General features: G+C 38.6%; 1 protein-coding gene and 2 long non-coding RNA genes across 5 annotated transcripts in view; all 3 read right to left on the bottom strand.

Moving 5' to 3' along the window:
- The window catches only part of LOC132131525 (uncharacterized), a 187,221-nt gene extending 179,917 nt beyond the window's left edge, over nt 1-7,304 (bottom strand). For 2 of the 3 annotated variants that reach the window (XR_009428886.1, XR_009428884.1), the window contains exons 1-3: nt 7,127-7,304; nt 2,763-3,001; nt 2,540-2,611 (exon numbers count right to left, since the gene is read on the bottom strand). This is a non-coding gene — a long non-coding RNA (uncharacterized LOC132131525). The remainder of the gene's footprint in view (nt 1-2,539; nt 2,612-2,762; nt 3,002-7,126) is intronic. The other variant, XR_009428885.1, reaches the window with a different exon arrangement.
- Nucleotides 1-27,930, bottom strand: part of LOC132131520 (CD276 antigen homolog) — a 440,273-nt gene that overhangs the window by 330,070 nt on the left and 82,273 nt on the right. The window lies entirely within an intron of this gene.
- On the bottom strand, nt 16,650-20,705 carry LOC132131527 (uncharacterized). Its single transcript, XR_009428888.1, has 4 exons — nt 20,571-20,705; nt 17,889-18,215; nt 17,129-17,452; nt 16,650-16,749 (listed from the first exon to the last, which is right to left on the bottom strand). It is a non-coding gene; the product is annotated as an uncharacterized LOC132131527 (long non-coding RNA).

Below are 27,930 nucleotides of genomic sequence, written 5' to 3'. Positions count from 1 at the left end.
CAATCAGGGCATACATAGATTATTTGACTAGCATCATGATGACTAAAGCATGTCCTGAGCAGCAGCTGGATAAGCTCCATGAAAACATCAGATGGGCCTGAATGGAGATTAAACCCAGAAAACCTCACATCATCTCCATTGTCAAAGGCTGACTTAATAATGACAGGTTCTGTATAGCGGGAGAGCCCATACCAATGGTCATGGAAAAGCACAACAAAAGTGTTGGACATTAGTAAACTCAAGAAATATAGACTAGAGAAGAGGCAAGAGACAGTGGACTCAAGAACATCAATTGTAAAGCTTCCGGGAAAGTTGAAGCTGTGGTGCTACCAATTTGGTTTGTTGCCAAGGCTTATGTGGCTAATTTCCATATACAAGCTCTCACCAACCACCTGGAGGGACTGATGAGTACACAATTGAGTAAAAGGATTAGGCTACAAAGATGCCTTAGCAGCATAGGACAGTACGGCAATGGAGATCTCTTCCCGTTTCAAGCCTTGTGAAGGAGTACAAATGTGCCAAAACAAGGTTATTCCTGATGCAAAGGCAGCACTCAAGATATTTTGGGGCAAGTCCAATATGGTAGATGGAGACTTGGGTTGGGAATAATAACACCTGAATGGCAAAAGGCAACAGCAAAAGAACAACGACACCTGGTGGTGGAGGAGTTATGCCGTCAGGAGCAAGCAACTAGATGCACTAGAGCAGCCTCCCAAGCCCAACAAGGCCGCTGGATGAGGTGGGAAGGTATAGAATGGTGTCATATCACATGGAGTGAGCTGTGGAGCATGGAAATCAACAGGCTAAGATTTATCGTGAGAGCAACATATGATGTGCTGCCATCTCCACAAAACTTGCAGGTATGGTGTGGACAAGACCCAACCTGGCACCTGTATGCAGCCCCAGCAAGTCTCAGACATGTCCAAGTGCGTTGTAAGACCAGCCTGATATAGGGAAGGTACACATGGTGCCACAATCAAGTACTGAAGTGTTTGACAGCAGCAATAGAGACCAACAATTTCCATCCCCCCAAAAAACCTTACCAAAACGGCAGTTCTTTTTTAGGGAAGGAGATAAAAAGCAGGCTAAGTGCCCTTCCCCTAACTCAGGCCAGCTGAATATAGCCAATGCGAGCAGATTTAATCCACACACTCACTTTTCAATTCGCGTTTTTAATTATTATTATTATCAATATTTAAAAAATTTAGTTTGTTTTCAGGATTCTTTGATAAGTAGAAAGATCCAAATATCAGCATATATGTGAAATAAAAAGCTTTTGTGCCATAATATACTATTCCATCAAAAGCTTAGAGTCAGTTTATTTTTATTTTTCAGAAAATAAATTAAAGAAATTAATACTTCAGCAAGGATGCTTTAAATTGATCGAAAGGGTTGATAAAGACATTTATAATTTTACAAAAGGTTTTCTATTTCAGATAAATGGTGTTCTGTTAAACGTTCTATTCATCAAATAAACGTGAAAAAATGATACTCCGATGTTTTCAACACCATCATTATAATTAATGTTTTTTGAGCAGCAAATAAGAATATCATCATGTTTTCTGAAGGATCGTGTGACTCAAGCAATGATGCAAAGAATTTAGCGTTGAATCACAATCAATTACATTTTAAAATAGGCCTATATTCAAATAGAAAAGTTATTTTAAATACTAAAAATATCTCAAAATTTTACAAAAGTGGTTGTGGTTGGATCAAACAAATGTAGGATTAGTGAACAGAGAGACATCAATAAAAAACTATTTATAAAACATTTTACTGTTCAAAAACCTTTCATTAGGCAGTAGCTTTGAATTGGCTTAGAAATGAGAGAGCTGCTTTATCATTTGTTAATGTTTTTATAGCCTACTAGAAACACTTTTTATCACACGACAAGGCAGAATTAGCACTGCTTCGTTCACATGCTTTATTTATTACCTGGAGATGACTTGGGGAAAAAAAAACAAATAAACCATATATTGTCGCAATCGTATGCTTAATGTCTTCGTGTTTCCAAACGTTTCTGTTTTTCATAAAGCGATAGCTGGACGCTTTTGTCCATTTTCCTGGTTCAACATTCTGCACGAGAGCGCCCTCTGGCTTCGAGTATGAATAAAACACACCCATGAGAGTTTAGCGCTCCGTGATGTTCATGTCGCCTTATTCTGGGTGACGGGATCCGAATAAAATATCAGGTCATGTGCAGACTATCCTGTCTCTTTGAGTTTAAATCTATATTTATTCAGACCAGCTCTTGAAAACCTCTATGTGAACACACTTGGCCGAGAAAGTGCGGTGGATGAATGTACGTGATAGTTCTAAAAAGTATCCCCCAAGTTATCTACGCCCCTGCTCTGAAGTATTGTGTTTAAATAAAATAATCACTAAATAATTAAGTCTGATATCTAATAATAAAAATAAGATGGTCTTTTCAGCAGGAATGCATGTAATGTTTGATCCAGTAATGAAATGATGAAACGAACAGCAGTAAATTTAATAAATTAGTAAATGTACTCAGACTTACATGATTCCTGCCATAAACCTCTTTGGGAAAACACATCGTGTTCTTCAAGTCAAACATTTCTCTTATATGTTCCTGCTGGCTCACTCTGACCTACAGAGAGAGAGAGAGAGAGAGAGAGAGAGAGAGAGAGAGAGAGGTTTGAATAAAGCAAGGAAACACAGCCTGGCTTTTTCACAAATTTGCCTTTCAAATAGATTTAAATAATTCATTATCAAAAACTTGTTCTACAACAATAAATTACCTGTATTCTTTTTCTTATAGCTGAGCTCAATCCCTAAAGGTGTTCTCTCTTGTTTTGATCCTGACAGATTGTTCAGCTGCTGTGAGACTCAAAGATAATATTTACTGACGTAATCTTGGGACGAGGAACTCATAGAGACTGAGGGCATCTGTCAGAGATGAGAAGGCAAGTGGACAAGTACAGTCTGTTTTTGTGGTCATCAGATCACCAAGACATCCTCATTCTGATCTACAAAGGAACTAAAAGAAACAGAAAGCAACATTTTCACACGCACAGCCTTGTCTTGAGATTACTTCATGTCTTGTTTGTTTATAGGATACAGTATCAGCATGCAGGTTTAGTTGCTAGTTTTAAAGCAGATGAACTTTCTGAATTCAAATATCCAGTTATTAAATGTTTTAAAAGCACTTTTTCTTGGTTATTTGATCATTAGGAAACATTCTATTTCACTATTCTTCAAACATAATGAGACTTTTACTTCTGAATCAAGTAACATTTCAACATCCAACTAAATGTTTCAGGTATAAACACTTCATGAACAATGCTAACATATTGCGAAACGGAAACGTTTTAAAGACCAGGTGACTTTGAACAAATGTTTTAACAATATTAATGGAAGAATTATTGTTTTTAACCTTTTTCATTGTACAGCTAATACAAAAAAAAAGTTTATTGTGAAACATTTCTATTTCTATTTAGAATATCAGCCAATCTGAATCAATCTGACACACTTTGTGCTGATTTACACTCATTTTTATGGTTTTTATTAACAGATCCGAATGTAATAGTTACTCTATGCACAGTAAATATCATGACATGAGAACTTTGACCTGACAGAAACTAAAAACATGAACTCGCTGAAATATGAAAACAAGCTATTGTTGTGTCTGGATGTTTTTCTGATTAACATCTCTCTGTCCTTCCAGCTTTAGAATGAAGAGATCTGATGAGATGTGAGTCGTGATGAGGCTCAAAAAGTTTCTTATTTTGCATCGTTTCTTAAACCCTCTGCACATATACTGTAACAGCAGAGGAATGCTGTTATCTTGAAGATCCCTTTACATTCCACTAGATGGCAAAGTCGACTAGCAGAGATATGGGATTTGAGGCATGTGGAGCTGCTTGTTTGCAAATGACTCATGACGTCATAGAACACTAAGATATCATTATCACACACACACACACACACACACACACACACACACACACAGAAAAGTTTAAAGAATTTTTAACTGGGCATTGTGTTTTTTTCTTGACGTGACCATTGTTGAGATTGATGTGCTGCTGCTTAATGTCTGTGTGTGTCTAAATAATATAATAGTTCAAAACTATTATAGAACAACAGAACAATATTTTTTTTAAATCCTTCATTCCTGACTGGTGCAACACTACTGGCTTTCATGCAGCAGTATTAGAGTATCAGATACTGTATATATTATCAGAGCCATCATTCAGTGTGGGCCAGATCTGGAACTAAACAATGTTGCTGTCAGGGATTATTTCTATTCTTTCCGACAACAAAGCATGTGAACGTGACGAGCTGGTTATCATGGCTTCAGAAATGGGATGTAGGAAATTTCTGATAGCATGTACATCATGAGTCCAAGACAATTTTCTGATTATTTCATTCATTCACCTGACACAAACAAGTGATATTATGTGTGAACATTCTTGGCTTTATCTCTACACTGGCATCAGGTAAAACTAGAAACTAGAAGTGTCTATGCCCACACTTGTTAGACTGAAAATCTTACATGGAAAACATATGCATCTACTCCATTAGAGATGTTTATACTTTTTTTTTTTTTTTTTTTCTTAAAGAAAAAAAATATGTTGCTATCTTTTATAGCATCTTGCACAAAGCTTAAATGATGAAATTATTATTAAGACATATTGCCTTTGTTACTTAATGCCTTCGAGTAAGGAAGTGACCCTTTCATATTTCTTTCTGTGAAAATATATTTTTTAGCATACAATCTGTGGAATTTAGAAGACAAACCTTCAGTCCATTCTTGGAAATGTGCTGAATTTTAGATGACTGATGGCATCAGTAATGTTCTCACATGCATGTCTGTCCCACTAATTTCACAACTACTGTATGTAACAAAAAAATAATAAAATAAAAAAAAAAAGAAATTGTGTTGCTCAAAAGAGTAACCAGTAACTATGGCTTGTGGAAAGTAGAGCACCAAATTGCAACAATGTATTGTAGAAGAGAGAATGGTGGTATGCACTTTACAAGAGAATGCACTTTACAATTTACAGCCCGACTTCAAAAGAATCTAAATTTTTATTCAAAATGAACTTTTAAACGGTATATTTAAGTATCTGTAAGGATGCTTTTCCAAGCCCTGCACTTAATTTGAGTGTATACTGCATCATTTTATATAGAGCTTTAAATATATAGATTAATTTACAGTAACCTGTTTGTCACAGCCTTTCAGTTACTTTGTCTTTTAGCTGTTTAGCAGAAAGAGGACATGGGCTTTACACAGAGATTATATAATCTTGTAAATATGTTAGGTGTCACCCAGCCCCCAGCTCTACAGATGTCTGTTAGCTTTCCACCCCACGTTAGCTGTCATTGTTATTCATTTAATTATCACAACTGTTTGTCTTTAATTCTATCATTCGCCCTATATTTAAGTTGTTCTAGTTCATCCTTTGTTTATGGCTAGTTCGCACTCTTTAATGAACCTGAGTTATATTTTTAATCAGCTTTCATTATCTTCATCTTCTGACCTTCTGGGACACCGTGTCATTAACCTGTGACCACACTGAAAAAAAATTATTATGGCCCCAATTAAATTAAGCGTAATTAACTTTTGCTAGTTTAATCCTTTTAAATTTAGTTTTTGATTTTAATTAATAAATATGAATTAGTTTTATACGAATTACATGCATTTAAATCCAAGCCATGTGAATTAATTAAATTCAGCATGAAAATATTAAGTTGATGCTGTGCACATGCACGCAAATGCACATTTTCACAGGCGCCAAAAGGAGTTTCCAGTCCGATTAAACAAACCCAGAAACAGCATCACCAGCTCCACTTATTAATAACCAGACTGACTTTATTTCTGTCAGACGTCTACAGAAGATCTTACTGAGAATGAACTAAGGTTTAGATGTTGATTTATTGTTTAATTTGAAGTAACCATGCAAGAGATCAGTGTTTGCTTTAGTTGGGCTCCTGACCCTTGACTTTTGTCTCAGTTTATTTTTCTCTGATTGTTGTAACCATGTGTTTATGAGACATGTTTGTTATAACTCAAAATCATAGAGAGAATATTATCAGATATTGGTTGTTATTCAGCATTTTTTGATGACAGTTTGGATGTTTACAATAAAAAACATTCAAAGAGCCAGTGGTTCTGTCATAATCAGTCAAAAAGGACTTTTCAATTATCTTGTGCTTATACATCTTTCTTCTATGACAGCAATTAGTCACTCACAGAGATGAATAATCAGAAAATGAACCTCAACAATGGTGACGAAAAAAGATGCTGCAATGCATGCTGGGTACTATTGTAGAACAAAACTCACCCATGGCTCCCAGCATGCATTGCAGCATGTTATTTTTTTTTATTTTTATTTTTTTTATAAATAAAATCAACTTATAAAATATAAGTACAACCAATTTATAAAATATAAGTACACTCAACCTAAAAAATATATCTGGATTTAGAAAAATTTATTTCGTGCAACCCCTTGACATAATAAAATTAAGTAAAGTCAACATAACATTTTTTTCTGTGCATATAGCAGTTAGCTTCCATGCTACCTTAATATTAGCACGTGTTTTTTATGATCTGATATTTGCCTCAAAATTGACTAAAGCTTACCTGTGTGCTATTGTACAGTTTAGTTTTTCAAAGTGACCACTCAAATTAAAATGTAAAAGTTTAACAATGTAAAAGTGAAAACGATGAGCTCATTTGACAAAAATAGTCCATGTTGCAGAGTCAATGTGGCTTCCGCATTAATTGTGGCATTTAATGTGACATTTTCTCCAAAAAAAAAAAACAGATATATTAGCTATTTTTGACTGGCAAGGAATACATTTGAATGACAAATTATGGTCTATATTTTGTGTGTTCTGTGGCCCAATTATTATTATTTTTTATATTAAAACTTATTTGTTTGTTTAATTGTAAAATGTTGTTCTAAACAAAGCATATCAATGTCACTACGCACATAATCCACACACCAGTCTTCCCGGTTAGGTTTTATGCCTATAGGTTTTTTTTTATTTAATTTTATTTATTTATTTATTTATTTATTTATTTTTTTGTGTAGGACAGCTCCTATATTACTGAAATAATGGAATACAACTACTGTAGAAGTTTGAATGCTTTACACACCTTTGATGAAGAACTGTTCTTGATTGGTGAAGCTGGAATACATCCTTCTTTATTCTTTAAGAGGAAAAATTGTTTATTTTGTTCAGGGAAATTAATTTTTGTTTTGCCACAGCCTAAAAAGATCAGCCTCAAAAAGACCTTTCTTTCACATCTTCTCTGTGTTAAAGATTTGTGTACTCCAGAAGTTTGAGAGACTGTGTAGATGAGGAGGAAACACAGAGCATAGTTGTGATGGGAGTAGCAGGATCCACATAGCCCAAAAATAAACACACAACAGAACTAAAAGTGTCAAAAAAGGACTCAGTAGTGAGTAGCCCCACCGTTCTTGTTGATCACTTCAAACACTCGTTTTGGCATGCTTGATGCGACTGTTTCCAGGAGGCTGGTGGGAACATTGCTCCATGTGGTGAAGATGGTTTCACGAAGGGCATCCACGATCTGGAACTGATGTCCGTTTTTGTAGACTTCCCTTGCCATCCATCCCCAAATGTTCTCAATGGAATTTAGATTAGGGGAACATGCAGGATGGTCCAAAAGAGCAACGTTATTCTCCTGGAAGAAGTCCTTCGTCAGGTGGGCGTTGTGAATTGCAGCGTTGTCCTGTTGAAAGACCCAGTCATTACCGCACAGACGGGGGCCTTTGGTCAAGAGGGATGACTGCTGCAACAGATCCACATAGCCAGTCGCCGTTTGACGCCCCTGCACAACCTGAAGCTCCATTTTCCCATTGAAGGAAAAAGCACCCAAGATCATGATGGAGCCTTCTCCACTGTGCCGCGTAGAAAACATCTAAGGTGGGATCTCCTTGTCATGCCAGTAACGTTGGAAGACATCAAGACTGTCCAGGTTAAATTATTCCTCGTCAGAGAATAAAACTTTCTTCCACCGTTCAGTTTTCCATGTTTGATGCTCCCTTGCTAATTCCAAACGGGCAAGTTTGTGTCGTGGGAGGAGACGTGGCCTTTGTAGACGTTTTTCGTTCTTGAAGCCCTTCTCTAGCATATGACATCTGCATGGTTATTGGGTTGCAGTCAGCATCTGTAAGGGCCTTAATTTGGGTCGAGGACCAACCTGTGTCTTCACGGACAAACCTGTCGGATCCCGCGGCTCAGTGCAGGTGAAATCTTTTTGGACCTACCACTTGACTTTTTTTGTCCCATAACTCTCAGGATTTTTTAAGAAATGTCTTACTATGTCCAACCTCGGCAGCGATGGCGCGTTGCGAGAGGCCTTGCTTGTGCAGCTCAACAACCCTGCCACGTTCAAAGAGAGAAAGCCTTTTTGCCTTTGCCATCAGGAGATCTTGACAGTATGACTGCTTGAAGAACAATGACATGAAAGCCATATTTTTGTTCAGATTTGACCTTTTTATGGCTATGGTCTTAAACTTTTGATCAGCTGATGAACAGCCTGTTTGAGTTTAAATGCAGTTTTCAATAAATTGCCTATACTGTATTTTTTGTATCTTGCTCCTGTTTCTTCTTTTCTTCTTTCTTCTCTGGGTTGCACTTACAACCCAGTTATGATCCACTAGTGCGAAATGTGTAAAACTTGCAATGCATCCTCTGGTCTTAAGATTTTGTTCAGGAGTGTATGTTTAAAATAGAAGGGCTAGAGCACATTTGGTACTTGCACTGAATAATATTTACTTAGAAGTGAATAGTAGCAGATCATGTTTCCTGGATAAACATCCTAGTGTCGGGTCACTGGTCTAATCATCTGCTCTTTGGTTTGAGGGTTGTGTGTGTATGTTTGTGGGTGTGGATTGTTTGACAGCTTACCACGTGCGTGTGTCTGTGTTATTTGTTCCCCACCCTCCTTGTTCTCTGCTTGTTAAACTATATTGTTCGCCACCTGGTCCTTGTTACTTTTAATTTCCTCCCTTTATAGTTCCCTGTGTTTCTCTGTCTTTTGTCAGACTGTTGTGATTCATCCCAATTGCTCTGATCATCTTGTTGGTCAGTGTACTCACCATGTCTTGTCTCGTCACCAGGCTCCAGTGCTCGTAGCCATATTGTTTTCTGCCCCCTCTCCGTGTGCTCAGTTGCCAAGAATCTGGTTCTCATCCCATCCTGGGTCTCGGCTGTCGATTTTGTAGATGGTCGGATTAGCGACCCACCTTGCTGGCTTCACCTCCTCTGCCGTTGTTGCGGCTGATGTCAGCCGCTGCTATTCTTTCGATTAGGAGACAGCAGAATGGCCAATTTCATGCTCTGATTTTTTCTGCTTGAATAAAGCTTTGTTTAACCCGCATCTGAATCCAGCCTGCTTTTCTTGACACCTAGTTGGTCTTGGATCAACATCCCTTTCAAAAGGTTGGGTTCATAATGGGCTAATGTTAGGCTTAGGCTTGGGTTAGAGTTAACAGATATTAGAGAAAAAAAATATTGTGCAGAAATAAATGCATACTGTCTGTCCATGTCTGCTCAGTGATGGTAAATAAAATGTATCCCACTGTTCAGTAGTGATTTCCATTATGAGTGATTATTAAGATTTAGATTAGTTTGTGTAAACTATTATGATAAAAAAGGGTTAGTTTTAGGTTTTAGGTAAGGGTTATTGCATTTTTCTCTTCTCTCTGACCACCATAACCAATCAATATATTTTTTACCTGTTTTTATGAAGTCATATAAAATGCTAACATAGTTTTGCTATTGGAACAAACGTCTAGGTTATGTATGTAACCTTTGTTCCCTGAAAGAGGGAATGGAGACATTACGTCATAAAGAGACTGGCAAATGGGGTCTCGCCCGAGAGCCCAATCACCTTCAAGTGGTAACAAAATGAGCCAATGGTACACAGTGTGTCTTGGTCTGTGGGATTTGCATCGCGAGTTCCGCCCTGCTGTGTGGGTATATAAGGAGCAGCGCAAGCAACTCGCATTCAAGTCTTCGCTGAGGAGCCGAGCCCTGTGACCTGGCCGTTCAGCAGACCAGCAATGTGGCAAAGGGACGTAATGTCTCCGTTCCCTCCATTCTCTCCTTCAAGGAACGAGGGTTACATACGTGACCTAGATGTTCCCTTTCAGTCGGTCACGTTTTACGCTATGTCAGAAAGAGGACATGGGCTTTACACAGAGATTATATAATCTTGTAAATATGTTAGGTGTCACCCAGCCCCCAGCTCTACAGATGTCTGTTAGCAAGGCGCCATGCACCAGTGCCCAGGAAGAGGCTACACTCCTAGTTGTGTGAGCTCTCAACCCTATGGGGCATGGCAAGTCTTGAGCCTGATAAGCCAGGACAAAAGCATCCACTATCCAGTGGAATAACCTCTGCTTGGAGACAGCCTTTCCCTTCTGCTGGCCTCCGTAACAAATAAAGAGCTGAGTTATGTCTACGTAAGTGCGGAGCATAAGTACTGGACAGAGCAGCATGCAAGTTGATCTCTAAAGGGAGAGGTGGGAACTTTGGGCAAGTATCCAGGCTGGGGTCTCAAGATAAAGTGAGATTTGGCAGGCACACTTCTTCAATTGAAAATGCCTGGAGGTCCCCGACCCTCTTAACTGAAGTCAAAGCCATCAGGGGTGCAGTTTTCAATGATAAAAACTTTAGCTCTACTGAGAGCAAGGGTTCAAAGGTTGCCCTCTAAAGTGTGCACCCATCAACACAGTGACTGGGTTCAAGGCTCGGTTCAAGGCATGCAAGTTCAGGATTGGGCTTAACTCACCTGTTTTCTTGGGTATGAAGTAGGGTCTGTAAAAGCCGGACTTCATGTCAGCTGGAGGGACCAGCTCTATCGTGCCCTTTGCCAGCAGTGTTGCGACCTCCACGCATGTCAGGAGCATCCTTGCCCACCATCATTGTGTGAACCCAGTTGGCAGGTTTAGTGGCAGAGACAGGTGGCAACGCCCTTCTGTGGCCATCTCCTCGCTGTGGCTGGGGTGAAGGCTGCTGCTGTGGCTGAACGGGAGTGGAGGGGACCACAGGGGGTGCCCTTGGTGATGAGCAGGCTGAAGGGACTGTGTCAGCAGCAGTGTGGAGGCAGCAGCGGGGCGCCGGGGCAGGATGTGCTTGATGGCCTCAGACTGCTTCTGGGCAGCAGAGAACTGCTGGGCAAAATTCTCCACCGTGTTGCCAAAGAGGCCAGCCTGGGATACCGGGGAGTTGAGGAGCTGAGTCCAATCAGACTCCCTCATGTCTGCCAGGTTTAGCCATAGGTGGTGCTGCTGGACCACCAAAGTGGACATCACTTAACCCAAGGAGCGTGCTGTAACATTTGTCGCCCGGAAAGTGAGATTGGTAGCAGTGCACGCCTCCTGCAAAACCCCTGGGTCAGCACTGCCCCTGTGCAACTCTTTGAGCACCTTGGCCTGGTAGACCTGAAGGGTGGCCATGGCATGCAGGGCAGAAGTGGCCTGACCCGCAGCTCTGTAAGCCTTGGCCACAAGCGTGGAAGAGAACTTACTGGCCTTGGAGGGAAACTTGGGACCACCACAGCATGCGGAGTTGCTCTGAGGACACAATTGCATCACAACAGAACGCTCCACTGGGGGAATCTCAGCATACCCCTTGGCCGCTCCGCTCCGAGGGCAGTGAAGGCAGAGGAAGCACCAGAACAGTTTCATGCATTTAAAGGTGCCTTCCATGAACTGGTCACTTCCTGGTCATTTCCTCATTTTGTTACCACTCGAAGGTGATTGGGCTCTAGGGCAAGACCCCATTCATCAGTCATTTTCTGATTGAACTGAAAGGGAACAGAAATGTATATTTATTGTAGTTTCCGTTCAAGCTGGATGAAAGATTTCTGTTGGGTGGCCGAGTGAAGGGACCCCAACGTTGATTTCTGCCCTTTTTCCCTGAACTCCATGACAAGTTATCTCGATCATTAAGTAAACCATATTCGTCTAACATCTTTGTACCCACAACCTTGATTTATCCGACAATCATGGGTGCAAAGGCACAGTGGTATGCAATGATGCCCCATATGGAAGAGATGCTTGCTGGATATTTCTCCCCTATGAGATAAACATCACTGAAAAAAGCCAGCGGTAAGTGTTCCAGTCAGTGGGTCAGTCTCCTGCTGCCCTACACACCATGGTGTATTTGCAGGCCAACCAGGCTGACCTGCTGAAAGACCTGAGCACGGGTGGGAGCATTAGTGAAGAAGCATTTTTAAAACTAAAGTGAGACATGGATATGTCTCTCCGTGCAACCAAGCAAATGGCCCATGCCATTGGCCATTCTATGGCTGCTATGGTTGCCGAGTCATCTCAGGGAGTGATTCGGTCAGTTTCGAATGCGCAATGTCCTAGGGGTTATGTTCTGAAATTAGTTCACCTGTTTCGAGTCTTCAGGTTTTTCGAGTCATTCATTCATCTGTGAAAGGGATGAAATACAAAAAGGGAGGTGGGGTTCATGATTTTATTTGGTAAATCATAATTGTGTCATAATTGTGAAATAAAAAACTTTTTTATAAATTCTGAATTTCTTAATTTTTCATAAAATTGATTGTCAGTTGTACTTTTCATGTGGAAATTTCTTTTGTAGTATTTTATTTCTCATAATTTCAGATTTAGTATTTTTGAACTTTTATAACTGATTCGATCAGTTTCGAATGCGCAACGTCCTAGGGTTCTGTTCTGAAATTAGTTCACCTGTTTCGAGTCTTCAGGTTTTTCGAGTCATTCATTCATCTGTGAAAGGGATGAAATACAAAAAGGGAGGTGGGGTTCATGATTTTGTTTGGTAAATCATAATTGTGTCATAATTGTGAAATAAAAAACTTTTTTATAAATTCTAAATTTCTTAATTTTTCATAAAATTGATTGTCAGTTGTACTTTTCATGTGGAAATTTCTTTTGTAGTATTTTATTTCTCATAATTTCAGATTTAGTATTTTTGAACTTTTATAATAATTATGTTTTACGAAAGCACAATTTTTTTATATTGTTATAAAAACAAAAAATAAACGGATATCTAAAAATATTAAAAATTAAAAAAATTAAAAATTATTACCAAGTAGTTTATATGGTGCTGTTTTGAGGCTATTTACAGCAATGTCACCTACATAAACATTGTTTTTGAGATCCTAAATGCACAGCAATTCTATGCGAACTAAACATATTTCTGAAAAGCCAAGCCATGATTTGTGTTTCACAGTTGCTTTTCCTTTGTGCTTGAAAATTCTTGAAAATTGACAGACAACATTACATCCTCGTGATAAAGGCAACAGATTGATCTGTAATTTATATATATCAGCATTCAGACTGGAGCATCACTGGTGAACCAATCACATGCAGTATTTAGATTTTAAAGTAATCAAATTTAAATGAAAACGTTAATTCACTAATCAACTAGTTTCACTCAGTTCTTTTCTTGTACTCTGTATCCCGTGCAGGGCCATTCTTAGTGGGGTGAAAGTTGGTGATGAATATAGGGGCCCACGGCTGAGGAGGGGCCCCAGCGATCTCGACCGTATGGCTGAAGCCAGCCTAAAAAGACAATCATAACAGTTGACAGAACGTTGCTGCGTGTCGACACAAAAGCGTATAATTTTCTCATGTTAATAAGCCTTGCCATTTGCCAATTTAACCATTTAAAAGAATTTAAAACATTCAAACACAAGACGTGAAAAAGCTGAACTGAGTAGCTAGTTACTCGTGCACTGAGTTCGGTGCGCACGCAGAGAGAGAGCCGCCCGCATCTCACAGACAGCAACACTGAACCGAGCTCTCCTTTGCAAATTTCTCCTTTAAGTTACTCCTGCACCTGAATGAACAAATAGAAATCGTGTAGAAAATGTGTAAGAGCCCAATTTATCACTGCAGTGTTCTGGTGTTCAGGGCTCACGCAGAGAGACACGTCTCAAAACGTTTGAACACCGAATTTGTCTGTTTTTGCTCTTGTACCGATAAATACATAAAAAATATGTGACAATACCCGTCTTGGATAGTATATTCGAAAAAACTGTTGGTTATGTCTTAAGTGAAAGTAAAAAGTTGAGAAAAAAAATCGTATGTTATATTGGATGCGTTCATAGTCTCTTAAAGTTACCGCGCCTAATTTAGCTACTAGCTGCTGTAATGTTAATCAAATGAAAAAAAAAAGAAAAGATTAAAATTAAAGAAAATAAGAGAGCCAGCTGTGGCCTAATGGTTAGAGAGTTGGACTTGTAACCCAAAGGTTGCAGGTTCGAGTCTCGTGCTAGCAGGAGTTGTAGGTAGAGGGGAGTGAATGAACAGTGATCTCTTGCACTCTCAATATCCATGACTGAAGTGCTCTTGAGAAAGGCACTGAACCCCCAGTTGCTCCTCTATAGCTCTATCTATAGCTGCCCACTGCTCCGGGTGTGTGTTCACTTCTCACTGCTGTGTGTGTGCACTTGGATGGGTTAAATGCAGAGCACCAATTCCAAGTATGGGTTATCATACTTGGCAAATGTACTGACATAAAGCGAACTGTGACATATTATACCCCAAACATTTTCATACAGTTTACTAATAGTGAAATTGATAAATAAATAAATAATAAAAAAAAAAAATATATATATATATATATATATATATATATATTTGGGACCAAAATTTATTCAGACACTGTGACCTGACCATGTTTTGCTTACATGTTTTTTTTTTCCCCCGGAATTGCCAATGCAACCTTTTCACACTACAGACTGAACAAAATTAATCATTACTTGGTAATTGGTCAACAAAGTATTGACAGATGTCTGAAGTTTTATTTGATTGTAATCCATTACATATCTTTCTATCAAAGTTATCTGATATTATCCAGATTAATTTGTTCTGACAGTTTAACTCTGATTTCTTGTAATATTTTATTACCATTTTCTAAACTATAGCAAATAAACTGATAATGTGAGAAATGTTGAAGGTGTCTGAATAAATTTTGGTTTGACTGTATATTTAATTTTTACAGTGCTATTTTACATTTAATTATTCGGTTTCTGTACCTGGACACTTACAAACTTAAAAAACTTAAACACTGTGTAAATAGCGCAAACAAATAAACAGAACGAACATACAAAATAAACACTTTCAAACAGGGCCCACTGGTACAGCCTGCACCAGGGCTGTAATTCAGTTTATATAGGTATTTCACGGGTCAATTAAATTGTCTTCAATAAGTACAAAATACTGCTGCTAGACTTTTGACTTACACAAAGAAGAGAGAGAATTACTCCAGTTTTGTTTTCTTTACACTGGTTGCTTGTAGTATTGAGAATTTAATTCAAGGTTTTGCTGATGGTTTTTAAAGTGTTTCATGGCATTGCTCCAAAATATATTGTTGACCTATTGATTCCTTATCAAAGTTCAAGAAACTTAAGATCTCCCTGTCAGATTATTCTTCATGTTCCCAAAATTAGATTAAAATCAAATGGTGATAGGCCTTTCGCAGTGGCTGCTCCGTGATAATGAAACCATCTCCCAATGCACATTAAATCTTCTCCATCTGTGAATGCTAAATTGAAATTGTACCTTTTTTTTAGAGCTTTTAGAATCGATTAGAGTGACTAGGATTTTTATTTTTATTTATTTATTTATTTTTTTTGTCATGTTTTTGTTTCTGTTTGTAATGTTGCTGGAAAGCACGTTGGTCAATGGCAGTTGTTTTAAATGTGCTATAGAAATAAAATCTGCATTGTATTGTATTCTATCTGTTTTCTGTTCTTCAAGCAAATCCTTTGCTTACTCACCTGTGGCAGCAACAATGAAAGCACCAAACTCATACTCAATACAGGTTTAAATTGTTTTTATTGAAGAACACAGTATAAGTCAAGCGTAGGTTCCCAGCTAACATAATTTTGTTATAAGTACATTCTCCAAATATTCAGTGTTTGTTCTGGAAACATAAAATATGTCCAGTTTTCCTGACGTTCAAGGAATATTTTTAAAACTGTATGATATTTCTAAAACATTCAACTTAATTTTGATTTAAAATGTGACATTCTAGGAACCGAGAACTGAGAAGGAAACAGCATTCCCAACTTCAGTTATTACTAACCAGAATAACTTTATTTCTGTCATACATCTACAGAAATAATTACTGAGAATTAACAGGGATTTGGATGGTGATGTCTTGTTGAAAATTTTATGTTCCATGTCATCATCATGGTGATCAGTGTTTTGACAGTGAGATCTGTGAATGGATTAATTACACAAAACATGTTTTAAACAAAAAGTTAACTGACAGTGTTATCTTTAGATTTACACACATCAACATTAAGCATCTGAAATGCAAAAGTGTTGCAAAATATTTCTTTTCACATTGGTTGAGTTTTATATTTCTTAATAACATATCAGTTCCTTAATACAGCAAGTACAGAAAAAAAGCTGTCATTTAAACTACTTTAATGTAATCATTTGTCTGTTATTATAACAGACATGGTGCCCTGCTTTATCAATGGAGAAATGTTTCTGAAAACACCCGCAGTTGTTGCAAAACAAGCAACTCAACAAAAGTCAAGGGTCAAAAGCCCAACTAAAGCAAACACTGATATCCATGATGGTGCACCCCCCCCCCCCCCAAAAAAGCAACTTCATTAACCACTTAACCTCTGTGAATTCTCAATAAGAACTTCTGTAGATGTGGGACATAAATAAAGTAAATCTGGTTAGTAACAATTGAAGCTGGAAATGCTTTTGTGGAGTTGTTTACTCAGTTCTTGATATGTTTAAAGTTGTTTATCTTCATTTCATCTAAGGCTGTGGCCTTAAAGACAATTGTAGTTTGTGTTCTTTTGTCTCTTTTTGGTACTTGGTCACAACAGGTGTTTGAAAGATTTAAATGATGTTTCAGGAACATCATAGTAACCTTTAAATAAGATTCTACAAACATTAAGGAAAAATGTTATATCTATGTTTTTTCGGAATGTCACAAATCAAGGTCTGTAAGCTGGGTTCATACCAGATTTAACATTTTAGAAGTTAGTGCAGTCTGACAAAATCATAAAGTTCAACATAATTATTTAGAAAACAAAAACTGACATGTACAGAAATACCTGTCACATTATCCAAAAATGTACTAATGTGTTGATAATCACAGAACTTGTGTGCATATGTCTTCACAATATTTAAATTACAAGGTGAAAAAAGAGAGAAGGCAGATACTTAATGCTTCCATGTTTAATGCAAATGCTCCTGCCATTGCTGCAAGAAAGTAATGGTATTTAGCAACTTCTTCATCATGATTATCAGCCTGATTCATACTTATTCAAGATTGGCCAAACTCATGCCATTTCCAGTTGCCCTCTGGCTGCTTGAGCACCTTTTTCTAAAGAAAACTGCAATGAAAATAATAACCAATAACACAGGTGATATAATACAAATCAAGAGCAAAGACAGTCGTGGCCCCTTTCCCTCCTGTTCTGTTCCTCCTAGGTTTGATCCTGAAAAAAAGAAAAAAGAAAGCATTTACAGAAAACATTACTTCACTGTGATATACAGTAGCATTCATATTGGATAATTGGTGAATTTCAGATATTGGATCAAACACTTGCAGAATTTAGGTTTTAAAACAATTGACTTTGTTTATATTAAAAACGGTAGCACTTTATTTTACAGTCCTGTTCCTCATGTACATACTATGTACTTATTATAGTAATTACAATAACTATGTAATAACTAGGTACTAACCCTGAACCTACCCCATACCTAACCCTACCCCATGTAGTTACCTTGTGTTACCAGAACTTTCTTAGATAAATACATTGTAAGTACACTATAAGTACATGTTAGTACATGTACTGTAAAATAAAGTGCAACCTTAAAAACATATTGCACTAATCAAATATTTTCACATACCACTGATGATCAGCTTTAGAGTCTGATATTTATTTTAGTTTTTCATATAACAAATGTATTGTCCTGCATCAGTATGTTGAAGATTGATGAGTTTGATGGAGAAATTTCCTTTCAGATACTCCTGAGGGAAAGTTTCAATTCGGTTCCTGTACTCTGGATCCTGTGTCATTGGTGAATTTCTGAGTGGAATTATATCAAATACAATTTTGCTCCCATTGTGTCTCCAGCTCACATCAATGTCTTGAGGTTTATGATCATTTTCAGCTGAGGAACACGGCAGGACTACAGAACCACCAATAACAGCCTCTACTGGGATTTGCAGACACACTGAAGTATATATATATATATATATATATATGTTTTTTTTTGTTCATTTTTGTTTTACTGTAAGCACACCGTCTGGTATTTATGCATGGTAAATGAATTTAACACTTAAATATAGTTACCTATCGATACTTCACTGCATCTGCTAAAACACTTTGGGGAAAACCCCTTTTTCTCCGATGACTGAATCCTTTCAATAATGCAGTGTAATTGCACTGCCATTGGTTTGTGCTGTGAATAAAAAACAGACCAATGGAATGGGCGGAGCCATTTGGCTATATAATCGGGCATTTCGCCTTCAGCGGCGATTACTAGATCTTTGCTCTACGAGACTACGAAGCCTTTGCCAAAAAGCGACACCACACCTCATGCCCTCCCGCTTCCTCACTCTCTCCACTCTCTCCACTCTCTCTTCACTCTTTCACCTGTCCACGTCTCCCTTCCAGACCAGCATCCCTCTGCGGCTGTGTGTGATCTGGTTTTGGTTGGGGGGGAGTAAGTGAAACGCCATGGTTGACAGCATATAATTGAATGCTTCAGATATGGAGCAGCCGGACCACTCCTAAAATAGTCTCTGTTGAGCCTTCGAGCACCTTGTTCATGTCTGGGTACCGACAGTTTGTCCATACAACCAGTGGCTGTTATAGCGAGAGAAAGTAAACAAACATTTTTAAAAAGAGAGCAAATTCGGCAGCCCACTGCTCAAACCAATCCAACCCTTTGCCACGCAGGCCGAGGCCTGGCTGGCCATCCCCAAAGAGTCAGTTTATACACTCCAGTTCGTTTGAAGTCCCCTCGATTCAGCGGCATGGTCTCCACCTCGGTTCAAAGTGAGGATGCACATGTCCTACACATCGAGGTCATGAATTTGCTGGCAAAAGGGGATGTAGAAACAGTTCCACCAGCTGAGAGTGATAAAGGATTATTCAACCATTACTTCCTTGTCCCCAAGAAGGATGGCGTCCTAAGGCCCATTCTCAATCTCAGCCACTTGAATCGTAACCATCATGAGATGGTCGTTCAAGATGATTACATTGAAACAGATCCTCTTACAAGTATGCCCAGGGGAAAGGTTCTTTTCACTGGACCAGAAAGACACATAATTTCGCATCCAGATAGCCCCCGTCACAGATGACTCTTGAGATTCGCCTTTGAGGGGGTGGCTTATCAGTACACAGTCCTTCCCTTTGGACTGTCCCTAGCTCCTCACATTTTTACAGAGTGCATGGATGTGGCTCTTTTCGCCGCTGAGACAGACAGGAATACGCTTTTTGAATTACCTCAAAAACTGTCTCAATCTGGCCCAGTCAGAGAATGAGCTACTAGCTCACAGATCCCTCCTCCTCAGCCACCTAGAATGCCTGAGATTTAGGGTGAATTTTGCCAAGAGCGCACTGTTCCCCTGCCAAGGGATAGAATTCCTGGGAACAGTTCTCGACTCAGTCCTAATGAGGGCGATAGCCACGCCAGAACGTAGGCAGGCCATTCAGCAGCTAGTGCCTTCATTCAAAGTTGGAGCCTCTCGCCCCCTCTCAAGGAATTTCATAGGATGCTGGGCCTAATGGCCTGACTCCTGTACTTCAGTTGGGCCTGCTCCGCATGCGGCCCCTACAGTACTGGCTGAAACCACGAGTTCCATCCCATGGCTGTGTAACAGCCCTGGCCCCTTATAAAGATCATTAGTGGATGGAATGGGGTATGCCCCTGAGAATGGTCTGCAGAAGGAAGGTGGTCTCGACAGACACCTCCAACACAGGTTGGGGAGCACTGTGTGAACCGGGTCCAATGCAGAGCTGGGCCTCGCTGTCCACATTTCCCTGGTTTTGTAAACTCTATCATATGACAAAACCAGTGCTTGGTGTTTGCCTTCTTCGTGTACACTCTTGGCCCTCACTGAGTTCCTAGACTGTTCTGAATTATCTTGAGACGTTTATACAAGGCTGGGCTGACCTCTCTGAGTTTGGCCCTACTGCCTCCTGAGGGTCTTCTCTGCAAAATACTTGGTCCTTCTGGGCCCCTCCTTGGGTGCTTAAGGCAAGTTCAAGTATTTTTTGTTCCTCTAGCATATCACAGTGGGATTGTACTGGTTCCTTAAAGCATCTTAGCAGACTTTGTACAAGTGAAGTATCGACAGGGAACGTACTCGGTTACTTACGTAACCTTGATTCCCTGAGATACAGAATGAGTACTGCATACTTTGGCGTGCTATGTAGCTGCAGTTATCACTTCAGTCAGAGTAACCTGAGGATACTATGGTGAAATTCCAGATTATATAGCCAGTCTTCGAAGACGAAGTACCCATTCCGTATCTCAAGAAGCCGGGGTTACGTTAGAAACAAAGCATGTTTTTGTTCTCACCTTTGTTTATCAGCACAGCAAGTAAAATAATGAAGCAGTAACTGCAGAAACAAGAAAAAGTCTCTTTAACTTAATTTATCTCAACTTTAACTTCAACTTAACATGATTCAAGCAACACCAACATAATATGTTTGATTTTCATATAACACACATAAGGTAAGATAGGGTAGAGTGTCTCCCATGTCAATGCATGCTATATTGTTACAATTTGGCAGTAAATGTTTTTGAAGAGGACAGTCTTCACCTAATTTATACTGCAGGCACATGGAGAAGGGGGTGCAGTGGGTACCTGGAGCACCTGCCCCTTTTTCATTTTGTGAAGGCCTGCCCAATCTAACTTTTAGTAAAATTAATGAATAATAATTTAGTTGTAAACAAATTATCCACATGATGATGACCTTTTACCTGACGATCCCTCACATTCAGAAACCTTTAATTAAGTGCACTATCGGGATGTCTTCATAACATCCATGGTAGCCAGTAAGTGGTGTTCTCAGCGGAGCAGTGTGCTTGTATACTTATATTATTAAATTATACTGCTGTTGCACAGCTGTTGTTTATATTGCTGTTTGTAGCCTGTGGAAGTTAGCTGCAGCAAGGGTCTATATATATATATATATATATATATATATATATATATATTAGGGGTGTAACGATACGTGTATTCGTATTGAACCGTTCGGTACGAGGCTTTCGGTTCGGTATGCGGTACGCATTATGGACCGAACGGTTCGTTGGACTAATTAATTATATTTGGAAAAAAAAAAATTGTGAAATATAATGATATGCGTTCAACAAGGTAGCCCAATAACCCAAACGACGTAACAGGCAACGCCCCTGACACCCCCTAAATCTAAGCTCCTAAAAGAGGTGCTTCCAGAAGTCATAGATCGTCTTCTGACTATAATTAATTCCTCATTGTCATTAGGATATGTCCCCAAAACCTTCAAACTGGCTGTTATTAAGCCTCTCATCAAAAAAACAGCTTGACCCCAAAGAACTAGTTAATTATAGACCAATCTCGAATCTCCCTTTTCTGTCCAAGATACTAGAAAAGGTGGTATCCTCACAATTATATTCCTTCTTAGAGAAAAATGGTATATGTGAGGATTTCCAGTCAGGATTTAGACCGTATCATAGTACTGAGACTGCTCTCCTTAGAGTTACAAATGATCTGCTCTTATCATCTGATCGTGGGTGTATATCTCTATTAGTTTTATTGGATCTTAGTGCTGCGTTTGACACAATTGACCACAATATTCTTTTGCATAGACTTGAACACTTTGTTGGCATCAGTGGAAGTGCATTAGCATGGTTTAAATCGTACTTATATGACCGCCATCAGTTCGTAGCAGTGAATGAAGATGTATCCTATCGATCACAAGTGCAGTATGGAGTACCTCAAGGCTCAGTACTAGGGCCGCTACTCTTCACGCTTTATATGTTACCCTTGGGAGATATCATCAGGAAACATGGTGTTAGCTTTCACTGTTATGCTGATGATACTCAACTCTATATTTCTTCGCAGCCCGGTGAAACACACCAATTTGAAAAACTAATGGATTGCTTAGTCGATATAAAAAACTGGATGACAAGTAATTTCTTACTGCTAAATTCTGAAAAAACAGAGGTGTTAATTATAGGACCTAAAAACTCCGCTTGTAATAACCTAGAACACTGTCTAAGACTTGATGGTTGCTCTGTCAATTCTTCGTCATCAATTAGGAACCTAGGTGTGCTATTTGATTGAAATCTTTCCTTAGAAAGCCATGTTTCTAGCATTTGTAAAACTGCATTTTTCCATCTCAAAAATATATCTAAATTACGGCCTATGCTCTCAATGTCAAATGCAGAAATGTTAATCCATGCTTTTATGACCTCAAGGTTAGATTATTGTAATGCTTTATTGGGTGGTTGTTCTGCACGCTTAGTAAACAAACTACAGCTAGTCCAAAATGCAGCAGCAAGAGTTCTTACTAGAACCAGGAAGTATGACCATATTAGCCCGTTCCTGTCAACACTGCACTGGCTCCCTATCAAGCATCGTATAGATTTTAAAATATTGCTTATTACCTATAAAGCCCTGAATGGTTTAGCACCTCAGTATTTGAATGAGCTCCTTTTACATTATAATCCTCTACGTCCGCTACATTCTCAAAACTCAGGCAATTTGATAATACCTAGAATATCAAAATCAACTGCGGGCGGCAGATCCTTTTCCTATTTGGCGCCTAAACTCTGGAATAACCTACCTAACATTGTTCGGGATGCAGACACACTCTTGCAGTTTAAATCTAGATTAAAGACCCATCTCTTTAACCTGGCATACACATAACATACTAATATGCTTTTATTATCCAAATCCGTTAAAGGATTTTTAGGCTGCATTAATTAGGTAAACCGGAACCGGAAAAACTTCCCATAACACCCTATGTACTTGCTACATCATTAGAAGAATGGCATCTACGCTAATATTTGTCTGTTTCTCTTTTGTTCCGAGGTCACCGTGGCCACCAGATCCAGTCTGTGTCCAGATCAGAGGGTCACTGCAGTCACCCGGATCCAGTATGTATTCAGACCAGATGCTGGATCAGCACCTAGAAAGGACCTCTACCTCTACATCCCTGAAAGACAGCGGAGACCAGGACAACTAGAGCCCCAGATCCCCTGTAAAGACCTTGTCTCAGAGGAGCACCAGGACAAGACCACAGGAAACAGATGATTCTTCTGCACAATCTGACTTTGCTGCAGCCTGGAATTGAACTACTGGTTTCATCTGGTCAGAGGAGAACTTGCCCCCCAACTGAGCCTGGTTTCTCCCAAGGTTTTTTTCTCCATTCTGTCACCGATGGAGTTTCGGTTCCTTGCCGCTGTCGCCTCTGGCTTGCTTAGTTGGGGACACTTCATCTACAGCGATATCGTTGACTTGATTGCAAATAAATGCACAGACACTATTTAATTGAACAGAGATGACATAACTGAATTCAATGATGAACTGCCTTTAACTATCATTTTTTCATTATTGACACTGTTTTCCTAATGAATGTTGTTCAGTTGCTTTGACGCAATGTATTTTGTTTAAAGCGCTATATAAATAAAGGTGACTTTGACTTTGACTTTGACTTTAACCCCCGAAGAAGAAAAAAACACCAACTTATATGTTTATGTTAGGCTACTCAGTCAGGCGCTCGCTCACTCAGTAATACACGCTGAAGGCGCGTTGCAAAATGGCCAATGCGTTTAACAGACAAGAAATAGAAGATCCTCCAATAACCAACAGCTCTGGTTTGTGGGTGCACTTTGGATTCCCTGTAAGCTATAATGGTGATGGCAAGAGAGTGGTGGATAAAAAAACAACGATATGTCGCATCTAGCGGTACACAGCGGAAATACAAAAAAAAAACACCAGTGGGATTACTTGAAACATGTCAACTCATTTACGCCGACATCACCTTAGTGTGTCAGTATCTGGGAAAAGACGAAAAAAAGGCGAAACATACACGCAACAAAACTATCCCCGCAGCATTTAGACAGACATTTCCAACGGATTCAAACAGGGCAAAAGACATCACCACGGCGATTGGTAGGCTACATTTACGTTATAGCCGCGGATATGAGACCTTACTACAACCCGAATTCCAGAAAAGTTGGGACGTTTTTTAAATTTTAATAAAATGAAAACTAAAGGAATTTCAAATCACATGAGCCAATATTTTAGTCACAATAGAACATAGATAACGTAGCAAATGTTTAAACTGAGAAATTTTACACTTTTATCCACTTAATTAGCTCATTTAAAATTTAATGCCTGCTACAGGTCTCAAAAAAGTTGGCACGGGGGCAACAAATGGCTAAAAAAGCAAGCAGTTTTGAAAAGATTCAGCTGGGAGAACATCTAGTGATTAATTAAGTTAATTGATATCAGGTCTGTAACATGATTAGCTATAAAAGCTTTGTCTTAGAGAAGCAGAGTCTCTCAAAAGTAAAGATGGGCAGAGGCTCTCCAATCTGTGATAGACTGCGTAAAAAAATTGTGGAAAACTTTAAAAACAATGTTCCTCAACGTCAAATTGCAAAGGCTTTGCAAATCTCATCATCTACAGTGCATAACATCATCAAAAGATTCAGAGAAACTGGAGAAATCTCTGTGCGTAAGGGACAAGGCCGGAGACCTTTATTGGATGCCCGTGGTCTTCGGGCTCTCAGACGACACTTCATCACTCATCGGCATGATTGTGTCAATGACATTACTAAATGGGCCCAGGAATACTTTCAGAAACCACTGTCGGTAAACACAATCCACCGTGCCATCAGCAGATGCCAACTAAAGCTCTATCATGCAAAAAGGAAGCCATATGTGAACATGGTCCAGAAGCGCCGTCGTGTCCTGTGGGCCAAGGCTCATTTAAAATGGACTATTTCAAAGTAGAATAGTGTTTTAAGGTCAGACGAGTCCAAATTTGACATTCTTGTTGGAAATCACGGACGCCGTGTCCTCCGGGCTAAAGAGGCAGGAGACCTTCCAGCATGTTATCAGCGTTCAGTTCAAAAGCCAGCATCTCTGATGGTATGGGGGTGCATAAGTGCATACGGTATGGGCAGCTTGCATGTTTTGGAAGGCTCTGTGAATGCTGAAAGGTATATAAAGGTTTTAGAGCAACATATGCTTCCCTCCAAACAACGTCTATTTCAGGGAAGGCCTTGTTTATTTCAGCAGGACAATGCAAAACCACATACTGCAGCTATAACAACAGCATGGCTTCGTCGTAGAAGAGTCCGGGTGCTAACCTGGCCTGCCTGCAGTCCAGATCTTTCACCTATAGAGAACATTTGGCGCATCATTAAACGAAAAATACGTCAAAGACGACCACGAACTCTTCAGCAGCTGGAAATCTATATAAGGCAAGAATGGGACCAAATTCCAACAGCAAAACTCCAGCAACTCATAGCCTCAATGCCCAGACGTCTTCAAACTGTTTTGAAAAGAAAAGGAGATGCTACACCATGGTAAACATGCCCCGTCCCAACTATTTTGAGACCTGTAGCAGAAATCAAAATTGAAATGAGCTCATTTTGTGCATAAAATTGTAAACTTTCTCAGTTTAAACATTTGCTATGTTATCTATGTTCTATTGTGAATAAAATATTGGCTCATGTGATTTGAAAGTCTTTTAGTTTTCATTTTATTCAAATTTAAAAAACGTCCCAACTTTTCCGGAATTCGGGTTGTATTTACCATTGATTCTATCATCACCATTATAGCTTACAGGGAATTCAAAGTGCACCCAAACACCAGACCTGTTGGTTATTGGAGGATCTTCTATTTCTGGTCTGTTAAACGCATTAGCCATTTTGCAACGAGCCTTCAGCGCGTACTGAGTGAGCGAGCGCCTTACTCTGTAGTGGAAAACGTAGGTTTTAAGAACATGCTTAATGTAATTGAGCCCCGTTACAATATTCCTTCACAAGCCCATTTCAGACAGACCGTAATTCCTGCTTTGTTCCAAAAAACATAAGCCCTATAGAGAACCAATTGAGTAAAAACACACTCAATATAAAGAGTTATAGAGTTCCATATAAAAAGTTACATCTTTGTATTTGTTCATAACTAATATAATATTTTCATTTTTTTTTATAAGGAGCCGTTTTTGTTTTATACAGTATGCTGCTAAGAAAACACCACAGAAGATGGGTAAAGAATAGCTCCATCATTGTTCAATGTAAAAATAAAAAAAACATACTTTGTTAGTTTTAATAAATAAAACATTTTTTAAAAATCAAGGAAATTTATCTGCTAATTTTTTCTTTTTGCTGTATCTAAAACATACCGAACCGTACCGAACCGAACCGTGACACCAGTGTATTGTAGCGAACCGAACCGTGAATTTTGTGAACCGTTACACCCCTAATATATATATATATATTTATAAAAAAATCTATATTTTCCTAATGACAATTTTATGATCGGTTGTAGAAACCTTTTCCCCATTATTTTAATTTTTTAATTTTTTATTTTTTTTATCACAGAATAAGGCAGGAAATACATTTCATAGTTTCTATAGGACACTAAATTATATGTCAGTCAGTACTGCATTATTCATATAGTTTATTTATGACCCGGAGATAACTTGTAAAACACACATAAATCGTTTATTTTCGCAATCGTGTGTTTATTGTCTTCAAGTTTTTTTTCTGCTTTTTATTCAGCTCAGCTACAGGGATAGCTGGATACTTTTGTCCATATTAAGGTTTTCCTGCACATCACAAGTCATTACTTCTATGACTCTGTTTTAGACTTTCTGCACCCGACTGCCCTCCGGCTTCAAATATGAATTAAACATACACTGTGTTGAGCACTCCAGATATTCACTTCTCCTCATTTTAGAGGCCATGCATGGACTATCCATATTGTCTCTTTGAATGTAAATCTAGAAACCTCTATGTGAATACACCTGCGGGGGATGTGCAGGGGATGAATTTTCATTTAATTAAAATTCAATATAGAAAATGCAGCTAACGTTCTACACACATCAATATAAACAAAGGTGCCTGTACTCTTTAATTCATGCTGCTTGATTGGGAAAATGTAAAGGATGTAGAGCGATCTTGTCTTTGTTATCTGACTAAAAACGATTACTTTAAACTATTACTGTTACAGTATTTATTTAAAATACATAGAGTACATAAAAATAATTATCACAACACTAGTGAAACAGGCCTATACAGATTTTCTCATCCTCCAAATTATACTTATCAGTCCTGTTTTTATTATCATTATCATTCAACAAATTAATACATTTACAAAAGGATTAGCATATAATTTTATTTTAAATAAGACAGATTTTCTTTCCGACATAACATCAACTGTACTGTTTAACAACAGCAACTCAATATTAATAACAACAATAATAATAATAATAATAGGCCTAACATAATTCTGTTTCTAATTCCAGAGTGATTCAGAAGTGCAAATAAATAATTCTTTAACTTTTAAACTTAAAATGGTATTTTCTGTTTTGTGTTTCTTTTTCAAAACTGTGCCACAGCATTTGCTGCTATCCATACAGATGCATCTGCCATGCCGTTCTCCATGTGCCCTTTTTATAAATTGAGGACCTGCCCCTCCAAAGGAATCTGTATGAACCTGTTATACTGGTAAAACCTCGATTTCACCGTAAGACTAGGCAAATCCAACTACTATCACTAACTACTACTAACTAAAACTACCATGAAACACTGACATGAGCCACAAAAGATGATAATCCAAAATGCTAACGGCTATCAACTAAATCAAAATAACGATAAACCTGATAATCAGGTTAATAATATTTAATGTTTAATGTATTTATGATGCTTAAGA

This window comes from Carassius carassius, chromosome 48 (assembly GCF_963082965.1).
Source record: "Carassius carassius chromosome 48, fCarCar2.1, whole genome shotgun sequence".
In the NCBI taxonomy this organism is placed as follows: Eukaryota; Metazoa; Chordata; class Actinopteri; order Cypriniformes; family Cyprinidae; genus Carassius; species Carassius carassius.
This window is presented reverse-complemented; position numbering and strand designations above follow the sequence as displayed.